We start from the raw sequence: 16,412 nt of genomic DNA on the forward strand, positions 1-16,412 counted from the left end.
CAGCAGCACCCCCTTCTAGTCATTTCTGCATCCCATCTACACTTCTATAAATGCACCCCAATCCTGATCTCCAGCACTCTCACCTGCGTGGTTACCAATACTGGGACCCAAAGAAAACTCTGCCAATGGACCTCAAGCCTTGTCTGCTACACCACACCATTAAAGAGACAGTAAAACAGTTCCAAAATGCACCCGAATCCAGACATGCTGCAATTCAAATTGTCAGAGCTGCTGCTGGGCCTACAAACTAGAGCAAAGAACCTGGAGCCCTAAATCAAATCAAGTCCAGTAATGATGATGCATTGACACAGTAGTATGTGGTTTAACGAAAAATCATAAATGCATTAATACAGTTGAACAAACATCATGAATTTGCGATATTTTACTGAGGACATATATTAATTTTAACATGAATAATGTAGGCCTCAGTCTTAAAATGGTTGCTGTGGTCTCTTGCCATCTTTTCGTTACGCGCAGTCCACTCCTTGTCCATTCCCTCACCCTTCCCTTCAGTGCATGATTATTTAATATACACAGTGTTTTGAGACACAATATAATTCTCTCATGTATCACATGATGCTTCGTTCTGAAGCTTCATTCTCATGCTATATTAACAAAGTGAATGCTTTCTCAGAGCTCACCTATTGGAACCGCAATGTAATTTTCATGAAAACCTAATCCTGACTTGTAACAGAATTTTTATTTACCGTAAGGTGTCACAGGGAATGGGAAAAGTATTGTAATAATCTGTTATACAGTGCTAACAAATGTGATTTTAAACTGTATTGTTCTTTCTGCAATTTGATTTTGTGAGATATATGGGCCTTTGCACGTTTGCACCAAACTAATGAGTTCTATTGTAGTTTAGACCATACAATTAGCCAAACCCAGAGGGTGTTGGGTTCACTCTCCCCTGATCTTCAGCAGGCGACACTATGTCAGACTGACTTCTGATCTATTTATTGACCTTCATTATACTCTGTTCTGCTATTTCATGATTTACATTTTATTGTGTTCTTAATGCTTTATCTGGTAAATAACAAATTAACTGACTCCTTGCCCTTGATTTTGCTTTCTGCAATGCCTTTATATAAACCTTCATGGCTTGCAAAATAATTCTTGTCCATATTTTTTTTAAACCTAATGTGCTTTACATTTAATTCTGAAATGTTATTTGCAGTGCAGTTGTTGAGAAATATTATCTTTAGGGCATTAACACCGCTCCCACTTCATCAGAAGCGCTTTAGAATGGAGAGCTGGATAAAAGCTCTACATAATATTTAACCATAAAATTATTTTTTACGAGATCAGCTCTCTTATGACCAACCATGCAACATATGTACTATGAAATTACAGTTTCTATACAATTGCATGAGAACTAACAAGCAAAAAGTGTTTTTTTCTACAAAACCATCTCCAGTATAAGAATGAATCTCAGCTTTTCTTGGTGCATACAAAGTTACCCCTAGAAGAACTAGGTAACCCGTCAATCTCCAAAGCAAAGATTTTATAAAGAAGTTTTTGCATTTTGCATTTCAAAATCCAATTATGTTTTCTTTTGACTTTTTAACCTTATCGCTGCTTATGACGGAGTGGTTCCGTCATGCGCGTCGATCGCGCTGTGCGCATGACGGAACCACTCCGTCACGGCCCCGCCCGCGCAGCGAACCTTCAGCACGGTGCGGTAATCCGCGACGCGCTGAAGGGGTTAATGACTTTACTCAAGATAAACATTGTCTCCTTTTTCTTCATAAATCAGGTCAGTTTGTGTTTTCTTATTAAGCACTTCTAAATTCTAGATAAATCTGTAATTATTACAATTTTCAGTAAAAAAATATGCTGGTTTTTTTTTTTTACTCCAGAGGCCCTAACAAAAACATTATGAGCCATATGTACAAGGACTGGCGAAAACTACAGCTAATGCTAGTTAGCTGCAGTTTTCTTACCGCTGTGTACCACTAAAAACTATCGCCTTGTTAGCGACGTAGAGGCCAAAGAGAAAAGGCCCTGAAAGAAGTGGCCTGGGAACAATTAGAAAGGGCAACATTAATCAACAATAGCAGAGATTATTGGAGGGTGGTAAACAAGCCCCATTTTAAGGATGCCAGGGACCCAACTTTGGAATCTCATGTGGGAGAGGACGCTTGGGTGGCTCATTTCGGGACAATTTTTGGGTCGGGGGGGGAAACTTGTTTGATCGAGCAGTTGACAGCCATTTTGGTTCACTCAGACCCCCTTGAATTCACCGTTGAGGAAATAACAAGGGGTTTGGAAAGGTGCAGTAAGGTAAAGGCCCCGGGCCGAGATGGGGTCCCAATAGACCTTTTCCTGGAAGATCATGTGCCCCTTATTGCAGAGCGTATTCAATGCTATAGCTAAGGCTGGCCCCCTGACTACATGGAGCACAAGCGTCATTATTCACTGTAAGGAGGCGGAGGACGCGGCCCGGCGGAAGTTGGGAAACATGAACGAAGACGGAGAAAACACGCCGGAAACAGCCTGCGTTCTAGTCGCGCTTGGAAAGGGTGACGACAGCATGCAGCAGCGAATAGAAAGCCAGCAGGGCGGAACCAGGGAAGAAGGCAGGAGCAGCGCGGAGAAGGAGCCCGACGGAGGAGAGAGAACGGCGGAATCACGAGCGACAGGAAGAGAAGAAACCAACGTGTGCGGGAGGAGAGACGGAGGCACCGACGACGAGCCACGGAGGAGAGCGAGGCCAGAGAGGGAAGGAGAACCTGGAGAAGGAGCCACGGAGGACGTGACACCAGCGGAAACAGAGTACACCGCGTACAAGCCCGGCGGCCTAAAGGAGGGAAAGGATGCCCCGGGTCCAGCTGCCGCGGCCCGGTTCACGGGTCGGGGCCACAGGCAAGTGCCGTTAAAGGGGTCTTTTTGGTGGGGCTGCTGGGGTGCCCGGGTGTAACCACACGGAGGCCGTCTAACTGAGTCCGAAACCCCTCACGACCCTCTCACCATTACAACTCCCTCCCTGACCCCGATCTTTCCCCTTCCCTCACGACCTACTGGTGAAGGTGGCACAACCCCATAGTAGAGTATAGAGTCTAATCAGGGCGTATCTTTCTTTTCTTTTGGGCTTCCCCGGTTCGAGGACATCCCCGGAGAGAGCGAGCCACGGAAGAGAGACGGGAAGACCAGGACAACCCAGAGCACAGGAAGAAGTGAAAGGGGGATCAATCCCATCTACGCCCTAAGGGATAAAGCGGTTCTTTTACGTGGAGGCTGCTATGATTTACATCTTTAGTTATTGACCCTGTCACAACCTGCCTCCTTGATACTGTGACGCGTAATAAACAGTTTATACCTGGAACATCCCTGACACTGCCTGGTCTCTGTTCATAACCGTAGACTGACCCTCAGGCATTCCTTACATTCTCATTTATTAAAAGGGAGCTTAAAATGACCCAGGCAACTATAGGCCCATATCCTTATCAAAACTAATGGGATGGCTTTTATTACATAGGCTGGAAGAATGGGCCAGTCATAGAAATATATTGATCCCGGCCCAGTATGGGTTCCAGCGGAGGAGGGGTACGATTGACCAATGTCTGAACCTGAGCCTCGTTATATAGAAATATACTAGGGCAAAAGGGTAAAGAATCTACATGGCCTTCATGGATCTTTCAGCCGCATTTGATTGCATGACTCATAGCAAACTATGGAGATAATGGAGTCCATGGCGGTCGACCCCCCCCCCCAATTCTTGCATTTATTCAACAGTTATATTCCCAGACTACTGCTTCAGTGCGGTATGGCAAGGAAGGGGCATGTACCCGCCCGTTCCAGATTTTACGGAAAGTGAGGTAAAGATATTTCCTTGCCCCATTCCTGTTCTCGTTATGCACAGATGGGGTTGAGGCAGCATTGATTGGTATGAAACCGGACATCCCGAAATCTGGTTCCCTAACTCTCCCACTGCTGGCTTATGTAGACACTGTCTTAGTTGCCAGAACAGGTAGGTCTTTGCAATGTATGATAACAGCCGATGCCTCTTTTATGACTTCCCTTGATTTAGGGATTAGTGAATCGAAATCTTTTATCTTAATAGCAGACCCCACAGGGCGCAGGAAAAGACAATTTTTTCACCTAGGGGCCCGCAGATTAGAGGTAGTAGATTATTACCTCCTCGTAAGTCTTCCTCGCCGCGTGATTAACGAAGTGAGCTTCAGCTCCACACCAGAACCCTCTAAAGCAAAAAAGTTAGCCTCCCATGCCTCCCATCCCTTCCCAATATGGCCGACCCATTTCACCCTTGACCTCTATAAGAGGCGGGCCGGCCCAACCCTTCAGCCTATTTTTTTGGTTCTGCACTGCAGATTCTCCAGAGCGTGTTTTAGGTAAGTGGTTCCTGCTGTAGCTGGAACTGGGGTCCCTGATTGGGGTCCCAGCTCTAGCGGGCCCTAGGACTCTGGGACCAACCTCCTTTCTTCCCCCGGTGTCAGGTGTGGGCCGGTTAGGCTCTGCTTTAGGGAGCCAAGAGTGTACAGGAGGATGGACGAGGAGGCCTGAGGCTCTTCCTGGCGGCCTTTTTTCCTCTCCCCTCGTTCATATGGGCACAATGTTGTGATGGTTATCCTTGTGCCCGGGTCCCCCCTGGGGGTGCTCATTCTGTGGGTGACGTTCTAGCAATGGGAGACCCAGGGATATCAGAGTCGGCTTGGGGCTTGTGTGTGAGCTGGAATGTGGGGGCGCCCAGGCGGTCGGTTATGCGTTCCCCGGGCGCACCTCTGCTTCATGGTCAACCAGAGAGATCTGTGTCACAAGGAGGTTTAGCTTCCTTGTCTCCCTTAGTATTGTAAATGCATGTATAGTGCTTACAACTCCTCGCAAGGCGCTCAGCCACACTGCATACCAAGTGTGACAGAGCGACTTGTCTCTGTTGGCAAAGAGAATCCAGGTGAGTGCTAGCGCTTTCTTTGGTTTTTCAGGGCCCCCAGGGGGCCTCACTGTCACCTATTTTTTGTTTTGCCTGTCCTGAGGGGCTAGCGGGGCACAGTCTCCTGAGTAGGGTGACCAGATTCTCAAAACAAAAAACGGGGACAGGTCATAGACATAGAAGTAGGACTACGATTTGCAGTAACCACTGACATAAAAGTAGGACTATTTGACAGCTGTGATAAACATAGAAAAAGGACTACGACAGCTCCCTCCAAGACCGAGATGAAGCATTACAGATGACAAATCAGAGGTCTTTTATCGGCAGTAAGCATTAATTCCATTTAAACAGACTTTGCCTCAACATTTGCTTTAGTCCAAGTTTGTTTTCTTATTAGATAAGTATATATATTGGGATTGTTAACTGAATAATAAAGAAAATTGCACAATCGAAGAGGAGTTTGTGCTTTTGTTTTTGCCACGAGGAAGTGAACGAGTGCATCGCTAGCGAGTTTGATAGATATATATATATACACACATATACACACACACACACACATTCTGTCATCGTCAAAATCAGATACTGCTGTTTGTAGAATACTCCTTCCCATAAAGCACTCCCCCTACGTTCAGCGCAGTTGACTGAAATATAAATAATGTTTGCTTTATTTACGTGGAAACATTTGCGCACATTAGCATAGTAAATAGTTTAGAACATATAAGACAGGGCTGGCTTTAGTGCTGGTGGCGCCCTGTGCGACAATGTTTGTTGGCGCCCCCCCAATGACCACCTCCACCACGGATTCTCTCACTAGCACCCTTTAACAGTGACCAAGTCACCATAACCACACTCTATCAGATGCATTATATATAGCGCCACTCATACCAGTGTAGGGTGTCCAAGCACTTTGCATCACACACACATTACACAGAGACAATCAATCATACGTGTGTAAATCAGTGTATAGGAAATGTTACATAAGCCAAAGGACTGAAAGTGTAGGAGTCACATGTCATCCATACTGGTAGGCAGTATAGTTTAAGAGTGCTTGGTGTGGAGAAGCACAAACGCAGAGTCGAAAAAGAAACAGCATAGTTGGGAGTTTTCTTTAATATTAAGAATCGATTTCTAGCCAGATTAACCCTTTTTGAAACATTAATCAATGTTCTCATAATGTATACTTTGCAGTGTGTATGCAGTTCTAGGATGAAAGTTAATAGCTCACTATTCTATATTAGGACTTTAAGTTATAAATTGCAAGTAGCAAAAAAATGTCTCTTTTGAAAGCAGTAACCCTGCTGATCTGTTTACATCACACGCACTCTGTAATCTACTTGGTACACGTGCTTTGCAGCAGGCATATTAACCCTCTGCACTAACTTCAGCCAAGTCAAAACCTCAACTATACAAAATGCTGATCTCTCTCCAGGAAGATAATTAATCACACTCTTGACATTTATGTGAGGCCTGGTAATTGCTGGGGGAAAGAAACGCTACACGGCGCCCCCAGGAAGCCAGCACTGGTGCGGATAAAACTCTCAGGGTTAAAATACACGTTGCGGGCTTGCAGGCTGGGAGGGCAGGATTCCTGGATGATGCAGCTCTGATGCAAGGCAGTGTCCCGACGGTGCTGGTAGGGCTGGGGAGGCGTCACAAAGCTGCTGCTGGATTCTGCTGTAGTTTGAGACTGTCCGACCCTCGCTCGCTTTAAGGCAGAGCAGGGTCACGGTGGATTGCTGCAGGCTGTAAAATCAGGGTCATGCCGGTCACAGGTGGTTCTAACCAGCTGCATGATGACGTAGGTGGCGCTGTGTAGACAAAGAGAAGGGAAATCCCGAGAGAACATGTCTCTCTTCAAAGGATTTCCCTTCCTGCTACAGCGCTCACCTCAGTGACGTCACCAAGCTGTGCAAACAGAGCATGCGCGCAACCGGAACAGTAAAAAACCGGGACATTTCTTTGTTCAACCCGGACACTGTTCTAAAACGGGGACATTTGACTCCATTGGAGAACAGTGTCGGGACACGGGGACATTTCACAAAAAACGGGGACCGTCCGGGCAAAACCGGGACGTCTGGTCACCCTAGACTCCTGAGAGGGCTTCACTGCCTCTGGCGGCCTCAGCTGGGCGATTTGACCCGTATTGCATTTCTGGCTCCTAGATGTGGAGTCGGACTCAAGGGGCCTTGCCAGGATGGTCCGCTTACTGAGCGTTGTCTCTTCAGGGGGTTGGTTCCAGGCTGCTTCCTCCAGGAGTAGACATGCGAGTTGACGGGAGCCGGGCACAGCAGCTTTCAGCCTGAAGCCGCACACTGTGGCTGTTGCCTCATTCGTTCCCTGCCATCTCTGATGCCGCATTACTCACCCGTTCCTCAGGCCGAAGGCGTGCCGGTTGTAATTTGATGGTGTCCTTTGCGTGACATCTGTCCTCAGTGGGATTCTTTCTGCTTCTTTTCCGTACATTGTGTTGTGTTTCTCTCACTTACTTCCGCTGTTTGTGGTGTCTCGCACACACACATGCGCGCTGTGTTATTCTCTCGCAGCTGAACTGTGATCCTGGGTTTCAGAGGGCAGGAAGTGCTGCTGTCCGTTTACTGACTCTGACAAATCGTTTTTTGTGGGGTCGTGGGGCCCCAGTGCTGTTGTACGTGATCTTCGTACTCTGGGTGAGTGTGATGCTTCTGTATTTATATATTTAGATTTTTCTGGAATACATAGGTTTCCCCCATTTCAACGTGTGTTGCCGGACCTTCTTATCATGTTGTGTACATGGGGAAAAGAGAGGATGTGGCCTTTAGGCTAGAGCGGTCGCCCTGGTGGCTGGGGGAACCCAGTTCAAGTCTCGGCAACAATGCTCAACATCCTGTGATTCTGAGGTGGTCCACTACGTACTTCATTTGTGGCATACATCTTGTATTTGTTTCCGGCTGGTCTGTTCGGACTTTTGTTTATTGCATATGGTAGCAGCTTCCAGGAGCCGTGCATTCATGGTCAAGTGCGCTGCGTGTCACTGATTTGGGCCCTTCTGGTGTTTCCTCTTGTTTTCTTTATTCTGCAGTTGCCGAGGAGGGTTCCATAGGGTAGTGAGATGCACTGTTTGACAGCACTGAATATTTTGCCATCTTGGTTCGCTCTTGTGGGAACTTTGATTCGGCTATTTGCCCTATGGTTTGTGTGTTCATGTCCTGGTGTTTTCCTGACGTTTGGGGTATATTGCGGTGCCTTGGCTTCATTTTCTTGCTGGGTTTGTCCCTGGCTCTTTCTTCCCTTCCAGGCTTTGGGGCTGCAGTCCTCCTGTCCTGTATGCTCCTGTTCCCGCCTGCTCTCCACTTCAGTGCGGGGTCTGGCATGGTTAGTCCCTGATTGGGCATCCACCAGGGGATTTGGGGGGCTGTTGGCGGCTGCAGGTCTGATGGGGGCGGGCTGCTATTGGCACCTGTCTGTCCTTCTCTGGGCTGCTTCTGTGGTCTCCGAGTGGGCTTTTGCTTCTGCTTCTTCTCCTTTGGACTTTCCCTCTCCTGTCTGGGCCTTTCTCGTCCGGCTTCTTGGCTCTATGAGGGGCTGCTATGCTGCTGGCCCGTGTCATGCTTCTCCTCTGCTCCTGGCCGTTGGGGCGCTGTTGTGGGCCGTTTGTGGCCTCTCCTTCTGTTCTGGGTGGCCCCTATGGCGGTACTGTGGGTCCCGCCTACTGCCGCTCCACTCCTTTATTGGTCTTGGCGGTCTACCTGGTTCTTCTCCGGGGGGGGGGGACTGTTCAGGTGGGGTCTTGGGGCTATTCCTGTTCCTAGCAGTACTCCTTGGTTTTCCCTCTGGCCCTCTGGCTTCGGGTTGGGGTCAGGGTCCTCCTCAGAGTGTATGTTGGGTGTTCTTGGGCCTAGTTGGCGGGCGATGCTTTGCATTGTCCTTCTCTTCGGGGCTCGTGCCATCCGGAGGTCTTGAGTGCTTCCGGGCCATCCTGGGTTCTGGTTCATACTTGTCTTCACCTGTTCCTTTCCCTTGTTCCGCTCTTGGTTCCATTCTGCCGGTGGGTATGTCTCCATGGTTTCGGTCCGGTCTGGATTGGTGGTGTCCCTTCCTTTTGGTACCGGTTGGGCACACAGCTCCCTTTCAGCCCTGTCTGCAGGTGTGGCCTGTGGTCTTCCTTTTTTGTGTCACCCTGTCGGGTGGTTGCGGCCTTTCCGGCTTTGGGGCTGGGGGCCGTGCTTGGGTTCCCGGTCGGTGCAGGGTCGATTGGTCCCCTTGCTGGCGGGTTTCTCGTCTGGCTTCTGTTGGCCGTTGTTTGGCTTGTCTGGGGTTTGCCCCTGCCCTGCGGGGGCTTCTTGTTTCTGTTCTGGGCGTTTTTCCCACCTGCCTCGTTCTCCGGGTGTTACTGGTTTGGCCCCTTTGGCTTTTTGGCTCGGTTGTACTGTCCTTGACTGGATCACTTTTGTTCTGGTTTTGCTTTGGGTCCCCGGTGGTGGCTCTTTCTGCCTTCTCGTCCCGGCTCCCGGTTTGGCGTTTTCCTCTTGTCCCTTTGCTTACGGGGGTCTAGGCTTGTCTGGCCTGGACAGGGCATTTGACCTGTTGGTGGTGCTCACCTGGGTGCTTCTCTCTTGTTTACTTAGGGTCTGGTGGCTAATTGGACTGCTGCGTCCACTCCCGGTGCCTGTGTTTGTCCCCGTGGTCACAGGTTCAGATCCTGGTGGGTTCACTCAACCTTTCATTCTTCTGAGATCGATAACTTGAGTGCCATTGAGTTGGATGACAATAATCATCTGTTATTCAGCTCCAGAATGCCCGTTATGCGGGTATTGGACCATGGAGCTATGGGTCTATGGTGAGTATTGTACTTCTGGGGGCACAGGCTTGCCCAGGACAATGGGTTTGTCTCCTGCCACTTCTTTCAAATTTCCTACGTTGGTATATGTTCGTAAGGTGCTTTCAATTGTCCGGGAAAGTTGGGTTTTCCCGGTTCTCCTTTCCCGGGCGGGGCCCTGTGATTCCTATGCGGAATTTGCATCTTTTTCTTCTATGACTCTGGGTTTGGGGTACTGGGGCTGGTTGTCTCGGGCTTGCTCCCTGGAGGTGTTGACATTGCTCTGGCTCATTTCACCCAGCTCTTCTCTCCTTCTCGCCTTTAGTGTGTTTCTGCCTGTGGCCTTACCTCCCTGTCCGATCCTGTCGGCTCTTCGTTGTTGGGCTGGGTAGGGCCTGGTTGTTGGCTGGCTGTATGGCCTCCTGGGTGCTCGCTTCGGTGGCTCGCTTACTACATGTGGAACGTTCCTGGAACGATTGCTTGGCAGTCTCGCTCCTCCGTGCTGCGTTCCCATCCCTACCGGGTTCTATTTGCTTTCTTGTGCATGGTGGCCCCTGGTGGCCATTTGCTTCCTCTCTTGTGGCTTTGCCCTGGGCCTGGTCCCTTCTGCTCTTTGGGCTCCGTGGGCGGCCTTCTAGGCTTTTCGCTGTTGGCCGGTTGGGTTCCCTTGACGGCTGGGTCGTTCCTGCGGCTTCCTGGGTCTGTTTTGCCTTGTGCCTGCCTGGGTTCTCTCATTGTTGTCGCACTTCTTGCCGGGTAGGTCCTTTGTGCGACTGGGGTCCGTGTCCCACCTGTTTATCTCCTTGCTGGTGGGGTTTTGGTGACCTTTGTTTTTTTTGTTGTTCGGTTGACGTGCTGGGTTCCTTTCGGCCCCTCGATCCGTTCTTGCGGCTCCTACTAGTCTGTTTGGTTGCATCTGGTTTCGCTGCTTTGGTCCTCGGGTGGTTTCGACTCTCTCGCTATTGGTGGTTCACCGTGTGGCGTTGCTGTGTTTCGGTCGGACTGCGTCTCTTTACTGCTGTGGCTTTTTGTTGGGCCACTGTGGTTGGGTTGCCCTCTGTCTCTTCGGTTCTGACGTCTGGGCTTTTGCTCACCTCTCTCTTCTGGCTGTCTGTTGGGTGGTCTTGGTGTGTTTGGACCGGCTGGCTGCTTTCTGTTATGGGCATGTTTGTTGTTGCTTTTGGCCCTGTACGGTCTAGTTCCGTGCCTTCTCTGTCCTCCTTCGGTAGTTGTTTTGGGCAGCCTTTCGAGTCCCGGGGCTTTGGGTTCTCAGCCCTGCCGGTGTCTCTCTGTCCCTGGCTGGTTCTTCCTGCTCGTGGTTGCCTCACTCTTGGGTGGTCCTTCCACTCATCTGATCTTTTGGGTTTGCCTGCTTCATTGGCATCCCCTTTTGGTCCGTTGGTTTCTTGTGAGTTTCCATGAAGACGCTTGGCTTTGGCATGTGCTTAATTCGTTAATCATGAGGCGAGGAAGACTTACGAGGAGTAAATGCCTGGCTATCGGCTTAGTGTTTATGCTTGGTAGTATCAGGCTGAAGGGTTGGGTCGGCCGGCCGGCCGGCCTCTCATAGAGTTCAAGGGTGAAATGGGTCGGCCCTATTGGGAAGGGATGAGAGGCATGGGAGGCAAACTTTTTTGCTTTGGAGTGTTCTGGTGTGGACCTGAAGCTCACTTCGTTAATCATGTGGTGAGGAAGACTATATTCGGAGTAATGAAGGTTACCGGTAAGTAACCGGGGCATTTCCCTTATCTGGGAGTCATGTTTGATAAAGTTAAATACCTGGGCTAACGTGGTTAAAAATAGGGCCTTAGTGATGGAAAGCAGTATGGCAGCCATCACAAAATTTGTCAAGAAATTGGGAACAAAACCTACGAAAGTCATAAAGAGTTTATTTATAAATGTTTTATTTTTACCATATCACATAATACATATACGATATCAGCAGGTGTATGTACATAAATCCACGGGCAGCATTAGGCATAAAAAACAGAATTAAACAAACAATACTTCAAATCCCGGCATCTAAGCTAAAGTAATACTCGACTTAACATTAACCCAGTTTGAATGATGTTTAAGGGTTGTTTACAATATTGGAACACCTTAAAACTCATTTAGCCATGCAGTTAATAATCCCCAGATCTTCCTTCCTTTTCGTTTAGCCTGAATACCCTTACGTTTATATAGGGCCATTTCAAATTGATATACATGCAGGAAGCGCCCTTTCCATTGCTGGAATGTCGGAGGAAGTCTATCCAGCCATGCAGCAGATATACACAATCTATACACAGTCATAGCTATAAAAATCAATTCCAGCCCAGGTCCTAAGTAGGTTGTGTCTACTCCCAATAGCATAAGCTGCGGGGACGGAGTGATGATGCTTTTTAGTATCCCCCCTAAAAAGCCCACAATTTCTAGCTCTATTTGATTTAGACTCGAGCAGGAGTAGACTATATGAACCAGGTCTGCCCCTGGAGCATGACATCTGGGGCAATTTGTCCCAGCCGTGCCGCCCCATTTTGCAATCTTTGTTGGGGTTATATATAAATCATACACCGTTTTATAGTGTTGCGATTGCAAATTCGAGGCATACATCACAGTGCCCCCTAGCTCCAGTGATTCCAAAAACCCTGAGTCGACCATGTCAAGTTTCTCCTTCCATTTCCCATCCTGTTTCTCGAGGTCGTCAACGACCAGTTCCAATAAGCAGCCATATATCTGAGAAATGGAAGGGATAGCTTATTTTACCGTTACCTCCAATACCGGTATTTGATCAAAGCCAGCGGTCCCCCCTATTTTTTTTTTTTAAATCCCTGATCTGTAAATATTTAAAAAAATCTTGTGATAAGAAATAAAATTTACTACAGACCAGTTCAAAAGGAGCAAACAAACTCTCTACCAAAAAATCTCCCAGTCTGCTAACCCCGTTACACCCCCATCTTTTAAAGCAACTGTCTTGAAAAATACAAGGCAGTTGTTCATTTTGAATCAGAGGGGTATATCGACTATACCTACCCCTGCTTTTTTCCTAACCAATACCCAATTCCTATAAGCTGCATACAGGGTCTTAAAGCGGGTTCGTTTAAAATAGCTTTGCTCAAAGAACATCATTAGACAACCCTGAGCAGATTTACCAAGCAATAGCTCATAGATAGAGGGTGACCTGATGCTGGAATCCTGTGCCGTTGTACGACAGCGAAACAATATCTGATAACACTGCAAGACTGCAGAGAACTAGAACAGCCTGAAGTTTGGTAATGCCCAGCCGCCCCTACCTCTAGGTAAACACATACAAGTGTTCGCTCTTCTGGTCTTCCCGTATGCCCAAATAAAACTAGCTGTTAACCGATCAATTTTCTTAAACCATATATCATTAATTTCTAATGGGAGAGATCTAAACACATATAATATTTTTGGAAGAAAGATCTTTTTATTAAATTGCATCTTCCCCTTATCGACAGTCTCATATTATCCCATCTTTTAAAATCAAGCTTGGCTTTCTCCAGAATAGGGGACAGATTTTTATCAACTATCGTTTCTATCTTTGAAGTAATACGAATACCAAGATACGTAGCCTCATTTGTAATCCTAATATCAGATTCTAGCGTGCCTGTTGATTAAAATTTGAGTTTTAGTTTTGTTCAAAAGGAATGCTGACCCCTTTCCAAATACTTCAGCCAGTTCCTCCTTATAGCCCTATCTGGATCACTTGTAATTATGGTGATGTCGTCGGCATAGGCGAGGGTCTTGGTGTCCCACTCCTGTAATGTAACGTGCACAACCTCTTTTGAGACTTCTAACATTCTAATAAAAGGGTCAATAAATAGCGCGAAGAGTAGGGGCGACATAGGGCAACACTGTCTTGTACCCCTCTCTATTACAAAGGATTCAGTTTGTTGTCCCATTATACTCAGGTAGGCAGTAGGTCTTTTATATATTGCCTGGATTGCGTTGATAAAGTTTATCCCAATCCAACACCCTCCATCACTTTCCAGAGAAAGGCCCACGACACACGGTCGAAGGCCTTTTCAGCATCCAAAAAACAGACCCCCATTGGTTTAGACAAAACTTCAGTTGCGTCGAATATGGTTATAACCCTTTGGATATGGTCTGTAGTTCCCCGCCCCGGGATAAAGCCATGCTGTTTATCCAATACAAGCTGATGTATGACGCCAGCCAGTCGGGTAGCGAAGATCTTGGAGTACAGCTTTCCGTCACTGTTTAGCAGTGTAATGGGTCTGTAGGAGCCAAGAGCAGTGGGATCTTTATCTTTCTTTAAGAATATAATTATATTGGCAACATCCCATGATCTGGGCGGTGAAATCCCCTTTCTGACTCCATTTACGAGGTTCAAGAGCTCCTGCTGAACTTCTGCAAAGAATATTTTATAAAACTCTAATGGTATAGAGTCTAACCCTGAAGCCTTCCCTGAGGGCAGGGCAAACAAGGCCGATTGCAGCTCTTCTAATGAAATTTCTCCCCCTATCATCAACCTGTGCTCATCTGTGAGTGTAGCAGAGCCCAGCGGGCCAGCTGAGTGGTTGTCTGGTGATGCAGAGCCGGATATAAGCCGTTCTTTATACAGGTTAGCGTAAAACTCCCTGAAGGCCTCCCTAATTTCCCCAGGTTTCGTGACTATATTTCCGCTCATGTTCTTAACTTTACTGATATTAAAATCCATGCTCTGCTGTTTGGCCCTGACTGCCAGATACCTCCCAATGCGCTCATTATATTCATAGCGATCCTGTTCGCTAGCAAGGAGTTTCATAGCTGTTTTCTCTGCATGATGTTCGTTTAGGCGGGCCTCAGTGATGGCTATCTCATTTAAAACAGGAGCCGAATCTCTTCCATTTTGGACAGCGCCAATTAATCTCATTTCCAAGGTGCTTAAAGTACGATATAGTTCTCCCCAGCGATCACGGGCTTTCTTCTGTTTAGCGATGCTAACGCTCAAGGTTACACCCCTTATGCCTGCTTTGAAGGAGTCCCAGACGAACCCTTCCACGGCGCTTCCCTTATTTATAGAGAAAAAAAACGCAATCCAGGACCGCATATGCTCAACATAATCAGGATCCAAGAGCAGCCCCCTTTCAAACGACCACTTTCTAGTACTCGAGTCAGACCAGCAATTATTAGTTCAAACACAATCGGATTATGGTCGGACACTACTCTAGGATATAAATCCACCCGTGCTCCTCTGACCAATACAGGTGTAACCAGAAAGTAGTCCAACCTGGCAAAGCTGCCATGCGCAGCTGAATAGTAGGTACAGCCTGGGTCTGGTGCCCTTAGGGCATGCAATACATCTACCAGACCGAGCTCTTTACGCAAATGCCCAAGTGCCCAAAATTATTGTGGCTTTCGTCCAACATAGTTTCCTTCTATATTACAGAACCCCCCTCTTGACCCATTTAGATTGAGGTCCCCACAAACAACAAATGGACCGGGCCACGTTAGTAGTTCAACAGCCAAATAATTAAAAACACTTGGATCGTCCAACACTGGGGCATATATTACACATAGTGTAAAAGAGCCACTGCCAGCCTTGCATTCCTGTATCACCCATCTGCCCAGCTTGTCAACTGCACTGCGGCCTGAAATAGTTGAGGTGCCTTTCACTAAAATAGCCACCCCCCTGGTCCTGGCTTCTTGTGTTGTATGACAAATAACCTTTAAACCTAGAGTGTTCAGCAAGGCCCTATCTTCTCTGGCAACATGAGTTTCTTGAAGGCAATACACGTCTGCTTTTAAATAACCAAACTCTTCCTGTACCCTCCTTCTTTTAGCCTTATCATTCAGGCCGCAGATGTTGATAGATGCTATACGCAACCTAGCCATATCTCAAGGGGATAGTTTCAACCATGCGAGATAACCTCCAATTAGAGCCTGAAGTCTTACTCCAGTGTGATACCACTAGGGCCACCCCTACTTCTAGAATACCTGCTGCCCATTCTCTCTCCCCCCTCTAATTTCATGTGCATCAGGACATTTCCTTCCCAAGGCCATAAAATGCTGCACCAATAATTCTGTTACCACTACTTGCTGTATATCGTATAGCGTGCCATTGCTCAGTCTACCATTGCCCCTACCATTACCCCAACCCCAACACTCCCTCCAGCCTGCCACCCCCCCCCCTCTACTGAAAGCAGTCAGACCACCTGGTCTGTGTGATGGAAACCGTCTACCAACACCGTGGTTTACCCCCCCACTTAACATGTGTTGTCCCCTTTGCTCCTAAAAAAAGCCACAATTCAAACAAAGACAAAGATCATTGACCAAACATTTATCCATAAGCAGGAAAGAGAGGATTGTCTAAATGTCTAACGAATTTGAGTCCCCCCCCCCCCCCCCCCCCCAATATCCCAACCCGGCCTTGTCCTGGTCTTCAAGTATTGTTATCGCTCTTTGAGACCTGACCCAGATATTCTTTAGCCTGGATCTCTGACGTAAAAATGTTTACTGAGCCACGCACTATTGTTTTCAGTCTGGCAGGAGCCAGTAGATATGCTTCATGGCCCGCATCCTGGAACGGCTTAATAGCCTGTCGCAGTCGCCAAATACGTTCAACTGTCGTGTGGCAGAAGTCCGGCCGCATGAAGAATGAAATGCCTTGGTATGTCCGTCGAGTGTCTGGGCGGGCTTTTTAAAATATTGCCTGTCGCAGCAGGAAATTCTCAAAGAAGACTAAGATGGCCCGTGGCTGCTTTGTTTTTTTGCTAAACATTG

Source organism: Triturus cristatus, chromosome 7 (genome assembly GCF_964204655.1).
Source record: "Triturus cristatus chromosome 7, aTriCri1.1, whole genome shotgun sequence".
NCBI classification, from domain to species: domain Eukaryota; kingdom Metazoa; phylum Chordata; class Amphibia; order Caudata; family Salamandridae; genus Triturus; species Triturus cristatus.